This window comes from Triticum aestivum, chromosome 1B (assembly GCF_018294505.1).
Source record: "Triticum aestivum cultivar Chinese Spring chromosome 1B, IWGSC CS RefSeq v2.1, whole genome shotgun sequence".
NCBI classification, from domain to species: Eukaryota; Viridiplantae; Streptophyta; class Magnoliopsida; order Poales; family Poaceae; genus Triticum; species Triticum aestivum.
Window position 1 is genome coordinate 89,003,109 of NC_057795.1, and position 13,124 is coordinate 89,016,232.

Consider the following 13,124-nt stretch of genomic DNA (forward strand, 5'->3'; position numbering starts at 1 on the left):
GACTGGGTCAACCCAGTCAACGGGGCCCCTAAGGCCCACTGGCAGTGAGCCAGGGGTCGGGCCCGCCCAGCCACGTCGGCGGCGGCCGGCGTCTCGCCGCCGGCGACGCTAGAACGCGGCGGAGCCGCTCGGGCCTCGTCGGAAACGCGCTAGGGGCGGCCGTTTCGCGTGCGGTTGGCACCGTTCGAACGCGCACACGACGCCGTGTCGGGTGGTGGTGGTGGCTCGCCCGGGGACGGCCGGAATAACCATCGGCGGCGAGCACGGGCGGCGAAGGCGTTCGTAGTCATGTCGGGAATGGGCTAGGGGGCACGGGAGGGCGAGAGGAAGGGCTGGCCGGGCTCCTGGGAACACCAGGAGCACGATGGAGGGCTCGGACGGGGGCCACGGCAGCGGTGGCCACGACGGTGATGGAGCAGGGCGACGGTGAGCTACGGCGGTTGCGGCGAGCGAGCTAGAGAGGGAGGCGGCCTACGTGAGAGAAGGGAGAGGGGGAGGAGCTCACCGGGTGGGCGCACGAAGGCCCGGCGAGTAATAGGAGCGCAGTGGCGGTGGCCGGAGTCGAAAGCGGCGGCGACGGCGGTCCAGGAGGAAGACGGATCCGGCGCTGGGGTGGCTCCCGCCTTGAGGTTGTTGGCGCAGACGAAGCAGCAGACGGCTGCGGGGCTCGTGGACACATCGGGGCGGCGAGGAGGGCCCGGTGGCCGCGGTGGCGCAACAACGCGGCGGCGACAGTGTGTCGGGGCGAGGTGGATCTGGAGAAGGGGGCGAGGCCAGAGGGAGAGAGGGGAGAGGGGGCGTCCAGGGGGAGTGAGTGGGTGCGGGGAGCCCGAGGGGTCGAGGGGACGTCGCCCTTATCCCTTCCCCGACGGGGACGGCGACAGGGTTCGGTGGCGACCAGCGAGCGCGGTCGCTGGGTCGGGTGAACAGAGAGGAGGGAGGCGACCGGGGGAGGTGGGCTGCTGGGTTGGGCCGCCCAGATGACAAAGGCCCAGGGGGGTCAGGGGGGGGGTCTTTTTCTTTTACCTCTGCTCTTTTCTTTTTACAGAAAAAGCATGGTAATATTTGGGCTGCCAAAAGGATTTTGTAAAATGTGGGACTTGGCCACATAATTGCATCGCAATAGTTAGCACTGCCACAAAAAGGCTGTGAGGCTTTTGAAAAAGTTTGAAATTTTTATAAAGTAAAAAGGCATTTAAACTATTGTTTTAGCCACTGCTTTAATTGCTTTAGGCCATTTAAACACCTTGCAAAATTGTTGGTTCACCACCAATATTAACAAATGACTATTTGCCACAAGATGAACATTTTAGATCTCCTGTCTGACAAATAAGAGTTTTTTGACTTTAGATTGGATTTGAATTTGAATCGGTGATTTGGATCAAGTGAAGGTTAGCAACAGTAACAATGATGACAAGGCATCATTGGAAGGGGATTACTGTAGCATGATTCTCGGGGTGTTACAAATCTCCTGCACTACAAGAAATCTCGTCTCGAGATTTAAGGGGTGGAGTAAGGGGGAAAGACTCGGAAAAGACAGAGCTTAACACAAGATAGTTATCTGAGGACTATCTCAGTGAAATTGGCAAAGAGGCATCTCTCGAGTTGTAATTCAAGAAAGTCATCGAGAGCAAGGTAAGAAGGTGCAATAAAAAGCTTCAATCGGGTAGGCAATCGTTTGTTGCCTGAAACAGAGTGTGGAAGAGTTTCAGAGTGATGGGAATAAGTATTTTGTCTGATACCAGAATAGATCACTAGGAAGGTGGCTCGTGATTTACAAATGAAGCCAAGCGCGAGGAACAATTTTGGAAAACAGGGATGTACATGAGGGCCAGGTTTTCATCCTGTGGAACTGTGGGTTATGGGCCCACCATGTGGGTTAAAAGCAGGAAGACGCTAACATCTTGAACTGTCATCATAGCAAGGCAGTTCAGATGATAGCCTGTTAGTTATGTTGGCAACAAAGTCTGGTACCAAGGGCGTGGGACGAAGAGAACCATTTTCCTGCTCGTTGAACGAGGCGGATCATTAGGCAAAGTTCTTGTCCATCGGTGGTTACCAGAATATCAACAACAATAGTAATCAGGGTTTCATTGTAAGAGTTGCACACCAAGATGTTTATTTAAGCAGAAGGATATTATTGCTTAGATCATATAGATCACAAGAAAGGTTTAAACAAAACAATCGAAATGAAAATGTGATTATTAATTTAATCAGAACCATGGAAAGGAAAATGTGTTTAAACACAAATATCAGGAGTATATTATTCCCAAGGACAAGCAGAGGATGACATCCATGAAAAGGTAGTAGATTACCTTTTAGGTAAAGGGGAGAGGAAATTCATGACATTACCCATTCAATAGTGTTTGGATAGTGATCAAGAAACATTTAGCATTGCGCCTCTAAATGGTTTTAAAGAGGTTCGGAGTACCACAATGATGCTTTGGTATAACATTGACATGGTCATCAGGTAAAGGTCGGACCTTGGGAACACAAAGGATCCATTGGAATTTTTAGAACATATCATGCTATTTTATCAGGGAAAATATGAGGAGGTGGCCGATGGGTTCAGTAGCAATCCATCGACATGTCAAAAAGGATGTATTCCCAAAATTAATATGATCAAGTTTGTGTTGGGGGGAAGACAAGAATTTTGTCGATGCTGACACAAATCATTGAGTCGCAAGGATGTTATTTCTAGCCATGAATTCAATTGATATCTCTGAAGAAGCCAAAGTGTTGACGGTGATCACAACAAATTTTGTCAAGAGACTCAATGAAGATGCCATAGAGCAGAAAAGGAAGCATGAAGTGAAAGGCTATGAGAACCACGGATTCGACACAAGCTCAAAGTTAAGCTTGCTGTTCGAGGTGAAATGATAAGATGAGGAAGATCGGTGTAAGCTTAGCTCATCGTCGAAAATTGTGCTCCGGGAAGGACCAGGTAGCACAATTAGAATTTACCACGATAATGATATAGCCGATTAGGCTAGGAATGGCTCAAAGTATTATTAAACTCGTCAGCAACGAAAATTTACTTAAGAGTCATTGAATCGGAGTGCGGGATCGATTCACTTATCAGTGTGCTCGGTTGACAAACAACCCAGAACCCATGAAGGGACAATGACAGGGAAAGGTACTGTTCATCAAAAGTTCATAAGATTTGGTGCAATGGCATGATATCCTCGAGATACCGTGGGTAATACTCGAAGGTAGGTCATAATAGAGGCTGGGCAGGCGTATTGACCTGCAGAAGACAAGTGATTTAACTTGTCCAAGAAATGGGACCAAAGAAGAACAATCATGGTCGGAACCACAGTTCCGAAGGATCAATTCACCGATAACCGATGAACTTATAACAAGGGGTAATTATTTTTACGAGCAGCTTCCATGATAAGTTCTACATCGGGTCCATGGGCATGAACACAAAGGTTCAAGGTCGACTCCCACTCCTTCAATGCATAACCTTCCATTCACTTCTTGTTTTCGATGAAGTCGTAGTGTTGAAATTATATCTGGCAAGACGCCAGAAGAGTATGACTCGTGAAAACTCTCGGTTGACATGGATTAGGGATGGCATAGGTTCAACCCATAGGGGCACCTTAGGAACATATACCACAAACTCCAAGAGTAAATAACACAAGCTCGGAAGGTAGAGCATGGTTGACAAAAGCAGAAGATACAAATTGTCAAAGACATTATGTATCATGGGAATAACTCACAAGAATTTTGAATGTGAAGGATACTATCGGATAATAACCCAGCAATGAGCCTGCCGGTCCAAAATGGAGCTGATGTGAGTATCGGTACTCAACTAGAGGAAGAAGAAATGCAAAGGCATCGGATTATAGAACATCTGAATAATTCGATGCTTAGATAACAAAGGAATTATGATTTCCAAAACAAAGGATCAGAAGCAGACGCTCTGATCAAGGATGGATAAGTAGAATAGACCCAGGGGCACGATCGATGACAAATAGATTGGTCAAGAACCAGCTCATGTTCAAAATGACGTCTGAGCCAGAAAGATAATTTAGAAGGATCAATTGATGATTGCGTGCTTTCACACACATGTTGAATCGATAGGATCAAAATGATGGTGTCAAAGGATACTAATGAATATTGCTACACATATGGAAATCATCCATAATGCAAGCAGACAAGTATTTGCAGAGCAATAGGTTGAAGAGGATTCTCGGAAGATCGGACAGTATTTACAATTATTTTGAAAAGCATATGAACAACTGGGGATGAGCGGACCCCGGTTAAGTGAATTATCCTTAGTGCAAAAAGAAGATGCAAAGCAGAAGGCACAAGGATTCTCGGAACAACGGAGAGAGCTAGGGGTATCTTGTAACAACATGAGCAACTAGGGATGAAGGTACAAGCGACAAGGATGTTATTCACGGGGATTATCTGTGGTCAGGAACTGCAAGGCAGTGGGCACAGGGTCTCGAGAAACCTCAAGGAGTATCTGCAGAATCTTCTGGCGAAGCAAGCGATCATTGGTAATGTCGGGGCTCTCTAGGAGGAAGTGGGTACGAGAACCTAATGTCAGAGTCAGTAAAATGTTTAACCCGAATAGACGAGAGATTAGAGTCCCAGAGTATAGACGAGGAATAGAAGATCCTAACACCACCCAATGGCGACGTGGGCCCGTAAGACACACAGCCATGTTAGTAAAAGTTTTGTAGTGACTAGACTCGACTTCGGCCAAGGAGTTGGAAGGGGGCTACCTACAGGCAGTTGGCTCTGATACCAACTTGTGACGCCCTCGATTCAATCGTACACTAATCATACACGCAAATGTGTACGATCAAGATCAAGGACTCACGGGAAGATATCACAACACAACTCTAGACACAAATTAAAATAATACAAGCTTTATATTACAAGCCAGGGGCCTCGAGGGCTCGAATACATAAGCTCGAAACAAAGAGTCAGCGGAAGCAACAATATCTGAGTACAGACATAAGTTAGACAAGTTGCCTTAAGAAGGCTAGCACAAAAGCAACATCGATCGAAAAGGCAAGGCCTCCTGCCTGGGAGCCTCCTAACTACTCCTGGTCGTCGCGGTCCGTCACGTGGTAGTAGGCACCCTCGGGGTAGTAGCAGTCGTCAAAGGTGTCATCTGGCTCCTGGACTCCGTCATCTGGTTGCGTCATCCGAGAAGAATGGAAAAGGGGAAAAAGAGGGAGCAAAGCAACCGTGAGTACTCATCCAAAGTACTCGCAAGCAAGGATCTACACTACAGATGCAACATTATCAAAGGAAGGCTGTATATGTGGACTGGGCTGCAGAAATGCCAGAATAGAGAGAAGGCCTAGTCCTATCAAAGACTAGCATCTTCTGGAAACCACCATCTTGTAGCAAACAGGAGGGAGTAGAGTAGCATAAAGTAAAGTAGTAGTAGTGTTATCAACCTCGGCCAGAGATCCTTTCTCGACTCCCTGCGAGAAAGAAATCCCAGAGCCGTACTATCCAATTATCATCACAATCCAATTCTCGTCACAAGTATCCAGTTCTAGTTGTATCGATCGGGATACAACTCCGAGTGTCCGTTACCGTAGGACAGGCTATCGATAGATGTTTTCTTCCCTGCAGGGGTGCACCAACTTACCCACCACGCTCGATTAACTCCGGCCGGACACACTTTCCTGGGTCATGCCCGGCCTCGGCCAAACAATACGCCGCAACCCGACCTAGGCTTAATAGAGAGGCCAGCACGCCAGAATAAACCTATGCCCCCAGGGGTCATGGGCCATCTCCCCGGAAACTCCTGCACGTTGCGTACGCGGCCGGTGAGCAGACCTAGCCTCCCTTATACAAGGAAGGCGTAACCAGTCCAACCCGGCGCGCGCCGCTCAGTCGCTGACATCTATTAAGCTTCGGCTGATGCATACGACGCAGAACGCCCATACTATGCCCACGTGATGGTTAGTGCTATCAGGCCAGAGGCCCCTCGGATCAAATATCCAAATCGTAGTGGATTAGGAACGCGCGGTAACAAGCAGAGACTCACGAAAGATGTGACCCCCGTTGCCCCGTCTCGAGGACTTGCGGCAAGGGCTAAGAATGCCCGGCCACGCCTCGTAATTATCTCACGGGCACCTTCCAGGTCAACCCGACTCCTCATCACTCGCAATTATGCTCGCGCGGGCACCCCTCAGGGTCGACCCGTCTTTAGTAACATGGTTCAGTGTAAAGTCATAGTAACCATAGTAACCGTGTGTCCAAACATCAAGGGGAAAACCCGAGGAATCACCCCCGGTGAATTCCACTCGATGTAATCATCAAGGTGAACGTAAGAGGAATCACCCCCGAGGTTCACACTTGAGGGGTTGCACGACAGAGTCGTATCGGAAGTGGTTAAGGCGGAATCACCCTCGATGACCACGACCGAATAGCTACACTACAGGGTTAACATCAGAAGTGCTGTAGAGGTCTCACCCTCGGCACTCGATAGTAACCCAGCAGTGTCGAGCAACTAAGGGGAAAGTGATGTGCGGTGTCGGGGCCTGGTCTTCAATCCCGTTGATCGGGTCTTCAATGATGAAGCAGGGGCAACAAGGACAAGGTGGGGGTCACTGATGGATCACTAACCAACCTATACTAAGCAGTTTAGGATAAGCAGGTAAGGTATAACAGCAGATACAAAAGCAGGCTATGCATCAGAATAGGAGCAAACAATAATAGTAGCAAAATCTAATGCAAGCATGAGAGAATGGAATGGGCGATATCGGGATGATCAAAGGGGGGGCTTGCCTGGTTGCTCTGGCAAGGAGGGGTCGTCGTCGACGTAGTCGATCACATGGGCAGCATCGGTCTCGGGGTCTACTGGAGAGAAGAGGGGGAAGAAACAGTAAATATAGAGCAAACATAGCATAACAGGACAACAAGCAGAGCTAGACGTGTTCTAACGTGGTGCTACACGATACCGGCGAGGGGGGAAGTCAACCGGGAATGTTTTCTCGGTTCCGGGCCTGTGTTAGACAGGTGACCGGAGGGGGAAAGTCCCACGTTCAGCATGCTAGGGGCATGTGACAGATGAACGAACCGCGTATTCGGATTGGTTGGATTTTTCTGAGCAACTTTCATATAGAAAACATTTTCATCCGAGTTACAGATTATTTTATATGAATTTTCTAAGTTTTAAACATATTCTGGAATTATTTATACTAACAGAAAAGGAATATGACGTCAGCATGACGTAGGAGTGACATCAGCAGTCAACAGTCCGGTTGACTGGTCAAAACCGACACGGGGGACCCACCTGTCAGCCTCTGTTACTTAACAGAGCTTATTTTAAACTAAACTGAGGTTAATTAGCTGATGGGCCCCACATGTTAGTGGCTAATTAGCTAAACTAATTACTTTTAATTATAAAAACCATTTTAGTTATTATTTAAGCGGTGGGGCCGGCTCGTCAGTGGCACCGTACCGCCATCTCAGCGTGTTGACTGGGTCAACCCAGTCAACGGGGCCCCTAAGGCCCACTGGCAGTGAGCCAGGGGTCGGGCCCGCCCAGCCACGTTGGCGGCGGCCCGCGTCTCGCCGCCGGCGACGCTAGAACGCGGCAGAGCCGCTCGGGCCTCGTCGGAAACGCGCTAGGGGCGGCCGTTTCGTGTGCGGTTGGCACCGTTCGAACGCGCACACGACGCCGTGTCGGGTGGTGGTGGTGGCTCGCCCGGGGACGGCCGGAATAACCATCGGCGGCGAGCACGGGCGGCGGAGGCGTTCGGAGTCACGTCGGGAATGGGCTAGGGGCACGGGAGGGCGAGAGGAAGGGCTGGCCGGGCTCCTGGGAACACCAGGAGCACGATGGAGGGCTCGGACGGGGGCCACGGCAGCGGTGGCCACGACGGTGATGGAGCAGGGCGACGGTGAGCTACGGCGGTTGCGGCGAGCGAGCTAGAGAGGGAGGCGGCCTACGTGAGAGAAGGGAGAGGGGGAGGAGCTCACCGGGTGGGCGCACGAAGGCCCGGCGAGTAATAGGAGCGCAGTGGCGGTGGCCGGAGTCGAAAGCGGCGGCGACGGCGGTCCAGGAGGAAGACGGATCCGGCGCTGGGGTGGCTCCCGCCTTGAGGTTGTTGGCGCAGACGAAGCAGCAGACGGCTGCGGGGCTCGTGGACACATCGGGGCGGCGAGGAGGGCCCGGTGGCCGCGGTGGCGCAGCAACGCGGCGGCGACAGTGTGTCGGGGCGAGGTGGATCTGGAGAAGGGGGCGAGGCCAGAGGGAGAGAGGGGAGAGGGGGCGTCCAGGGGGAGTGAGTGGGTGCGGGGAGCCCGAGGGGTCGAGGGGACGTCGCCCTTATCCCTTCCCCGACGGGGACGGCGACAGGGTTCGGTGGCGACCAGCGAGCGCGGTCGCTGGGTCGGGTGAACAGAGAGGAGGGAGGCGACCGGGGAGGTGGGCTGCTGGGTTGGGCCGCCCAGATGACAAAGGCCCAGGGGGGTCAGGGGGGTTTCTTTTTCTTTTACCTCTGCTCTTTTCTTTTTACAGAAAAAGCATGGTAATATTTGGGCTGCCAAAAGGATTTTGTAAAATGTGGGACTTGGCCACATAATTACATTGCAATAGTTAGCACTGCCACAAAAAGGCTGTGAGGCTTTTGAAAAAGTTTGAAATTTTTTATAAAGTAAAAAGGCATTTAAACTATTGTTTTAGCCACTACTTTAATTGCTTTAGACCATTTAAACACCTTGCAATAATGTTGGTTCACCACCAATATTAACAAATGACTATTTGCCACAAGATGAACATTTTAGATCTCCTGTCTGACAAATAAGAGTTTTTTTACTTTAGATTGGATTTGAATTTGAATCAGTGATTTGGATCAAGTGAAGATTAGCAACAGTAACAATGATGACAAGGCATCATTGGAAGGGGATTACTGTAGCATGATTCTCGGGGTGTTACAATATGTCTCCAACATATCTATAATTTTTTATTGTTCCATTCTATTATATTATCCATCTTGGATGTTTTATATGCATTATTATGCAATTTTATATCATTTTTGGGGACTAACCTATTAACCTAGTGCCAAGTGCCAGATGCTATTTTTTCCTTGATTTTGTCTTTTATAGAAAATCAATACCAAATGGAGTCCAAATGGAATGAAACTCTTCGAGGATTTATCTTGGACCAGAAGACACCCAGGAACCTTCGGGAGGAGGTCAGAGGGGCCACCAGTTGGCGACAAGCTCGGGAGGCGCACCCTAGGGGGGCGCCCCCTGATGCCCCTCTAACTCTAATCTTTGCTCTATAAATACCTAAAAGTTCCCCGTATGCCAGAGGGCACACCAAAAATACTTTTCCACCGCTACAAGCTTCTATTCTCGTGAGATGCCATCTTGGGGACTTTTCCGGTACTCTACCGTAGGGGGATTCGATCATGGAGGGCATATACTCAACCTTGTTGCCCCTCCGATGATGTGTGAGTAGTTTACCATAGACCTACGGGTCCATAGCTAGTAGCTATATGTCTTCTTTTCTCTCTTTGATCTTCAATACAATGTTCTCCTTCATGTTCTTAGATATCCATTCGATGTAATCTTCTTTTGCAGTGCATTTGTTGAGATCTAATGAATTATGGATTTATGATCATATTATCTATGAATAATATTTGAGTCCACTCTGAACTCTTTTATGCATTATTAAGATAGCTTTGTATTTCTCTCCGATCTATTGATTTGGTTTGGTCAACTAGATTATTTTTTCTTGCAATGGAAGAGATGCTTTGTAATGGGTTCAACCTTCTGGTGCTCAATCCTAGTGACATAAAGGGACATGACACGTATTTGTATTTTTGCAATTAAGGATAAAAAGGTGGGGTTTATTCATATTGATTGGATCTATCCCTCTACATCATGTCATCTTGCTTAAGGCATTACTCCATTCTTATTAATTTAATACACAAGATGCATGCTGGATAGCGGTCGATGTGTGGAGTAATAGTAGTAGATGCAGGCAGGAGTCGGTCTACTTGTCACGAACGTGATGCCTATATACATGATCATTGCCTTAGATATCGTCATGACTTTGCGCTTTTCTATCAATTTCTCAACAGTAATTTATTTACCCACCGTATGTGTTCTTTCAAGAGAGAAGCCTCTAGTGAAAACTATGGCCCCCGGGTCTATCTTTTATCATATTATTTACAGATCTACACAACCAAAAACCCAAGAATACTTTGCTACAATTTATTTACCGTTACTTTATTTTGCACTTTTATTTATCTTTTATACCTATCTCTATCAGATCTCATCCTTACAAGTAACTGTGAAGGGATTGACAACCTCACGTTGGGTGGAAGTATTTGTTTGTTTGTGTAGGTGCAACCATTGGTGACTTGCGTGTTCTTCCTACTGGGTTGATACCTTGGTTCTTAAACTGATGGAAATACATATCTCTACTTTGTTGCATCACCCTTTCCTCTTCAAGGGAAAAACCAACGCAATCTCAAGAAGTAGAAGGAAGAATTTTTGGCATTGTTGCCGGGGAGGATATACATCAAGCCTACCAAGTACCCATCATAAACTCTCATCTCTTGCATTTACATTATTTTCCATTTGCCTCCTTTTCCCTCTCACCTACTTCTAAAAAGTTTTCAAAAAAACACAAAAATATTTGCCTTCTTTTCGTTTTCTTTTTGTTTGCTTGTGTGCTAGATTGCTTGCTTTGCTACCATGTTTGATACTGGGGAGGTTATCATTGAAAAAACTAGTAATAATCTTGAGGAAAATTTTGAATCTTGTGCTCTCAATCATGGATCTCTTTAAGTTGAAACTCCCACTCATCTTAAAACTAATATCTATCATGTGGGTGATGGGAACATCATTGGTTATTCAGGAATTTTTTTGATTGCATGGGAGTTATGCCTATAGATAGGGGGTCCATTCTTCATAATACAAATTGCTATGCGGATGCTATTTCCATGATTGTGATTAAGTTAGAAAGAGAATTTCTACATATTCATCCTTCTTTACAAAAGATGTTTTACGAACTCCCCCATGTACTTGATTCTAAAGCTAAGAAAATTTCCACCATTATCCTTATGTGAATTTGATTACATAGTCCGAGAGGCTAGGGAAATCTTTGCTTACTATAATATGAATTTTGAGCATCCCCCAATAGAAGAAATTCTTTATGATAAAGAAACCTTACGTGGTTTGGAATCTAAGGATATGTTGCTTTTAGTAACAATCTAAGAAAAAGAGTCCCTTATCCGGAAGTTATCCAAGATTAATACATTGATGCTTATGATAGATTTGATTGGGTTACTAAGGGAATTGATGAAGGGTTTAATAAAGAATGGATCGAAGTGATGTCTTGAGAACCTATTAAAAGTGAGATACATGTTTCTTATGAAGATGTTCATGGGGACGATCCTGAGTATGAATTATGAATATCAAAATTGCTAAATGAATTATGAATGTCAAAATTACTAATCGAAGCCCTTTCCATACTTTAAGCTCTCCCACTAGAAGCGAAGAACATGATAAGAGTAACTTACTAAGAAAAGCCTTGGAAGATTTGATTAGAAAAAGATTAAATACCAAAGATGGCAATACCTAGATCTATGCAATATGCCTAGCTAGGGGCGTAAAACAATAGCGCTTGTTGGGAGGCAACCCAATTTTATTTTATGTTTTTTATGCTTCTGTTTGCCAATAAATATGCAATTATACTTATGTTTTGATTGTGTTTTAATGTTTTAATTAGTTTTTGAGCCAAGTAAGACCTTTGGGATGATTTGGGTGATAATTGATTTGATTCTGCTGAAAAAACAGAAACTTTTGCACTCACTTCTGGAATTTTGTAAGTTCACAGAAACGTTCTTTTGATATGAAGTTTTTACACAAGATTGACATACAAATTTCCTATGTTGTTCTAATTTTTTAGAACTTTGGGAGTTACAAAAGTATGGTTAGTTTCCAGATTGTTGCAGACTATTCTGTTTTTGACAGATTCTGTTTTCAATATGGTGTTCGCTTATTTTGATGAACCTATGGGTTGTATCGGGGGGTATGAACTATGGTGAAGTTGGAATACATTAGATATAATACAAATATAAAATAGGAATGAGTTCACAATAGTACCTAAAGATGGTGGGTTGCTTTATTATACTAACGAATATCACGAGTTTTCTGTTGAGTTTTGTGTAGTGAAGTTTTCAAGTTTTGGATGAAGTTTCGATGGACTATGGAATAAGGAGTGGCAAGAGCCTAAGCTTGGGGATGCCTATGGCACCCCCAAGGTAATATTCCAGGACAACCAAGCATCTAAGCTTGGGGATGCCCTGGATGGCATCCCCTGTTTTGTCTATGATACATCGGTAGATGACTTGAGGCTATATTTTTATTCACTGCATGATATATGTTTTTCTTGGAGCATCTTGTATTATATGAGTCTTTTATTTATTTGATTTTTAGTTTGCCACAATCATCCTTGTTGTACACACCTTTTGAGAGGGACACACATCAATCGTGAATTTATTAGAATACTCTATGTGCTTCACTTATATCTTTTGAGCTAGGTAGTTTCTCTAGTGCTTCACTTATATCTTTTAAAGCACGGGGTGGTTATATTTTGAAGAAACTTTTGAACCCTCGTGCTTCACTTATATTATTTTTAGAGTCTTATAAATAGTATGGAAATTTGCTTAGGTTATGAATTTAGTCCTAATATGATGGGTATTCAAGAGGGATATAATAAAAACTTTCATGAAGATCATTGAATATATGAGAAGTTTGAATCCTGCATTTGTTTTGAGATATAAAGATAGTGATATTAGATTCATGCTAGTGAGTAATTGTGGTTTAGTAAGAATATGTGTGTTAAGGTTTGTGATTTCCTAAGCATGCACGTATGGTCTCTCGTTATGCGATGAAGTTGGAGCATGATTTATTTTTGATTGTCTTCCTTATGAGTAGCGTTCAGGGATGAACGATGGTCTTTTCCTACCAATCTATCCCCTAGGAGCATGTGTAGTAGTACTTTGCTTTGAGGGCTAATAAACTTTTTGCAATAAATATGTGAGTTCTTTATGACTAATGTTGAGTCCATGGATTATACGCACTCTAACCCTTCCACTTTTGCTAGCCACTCCAGTACCGTG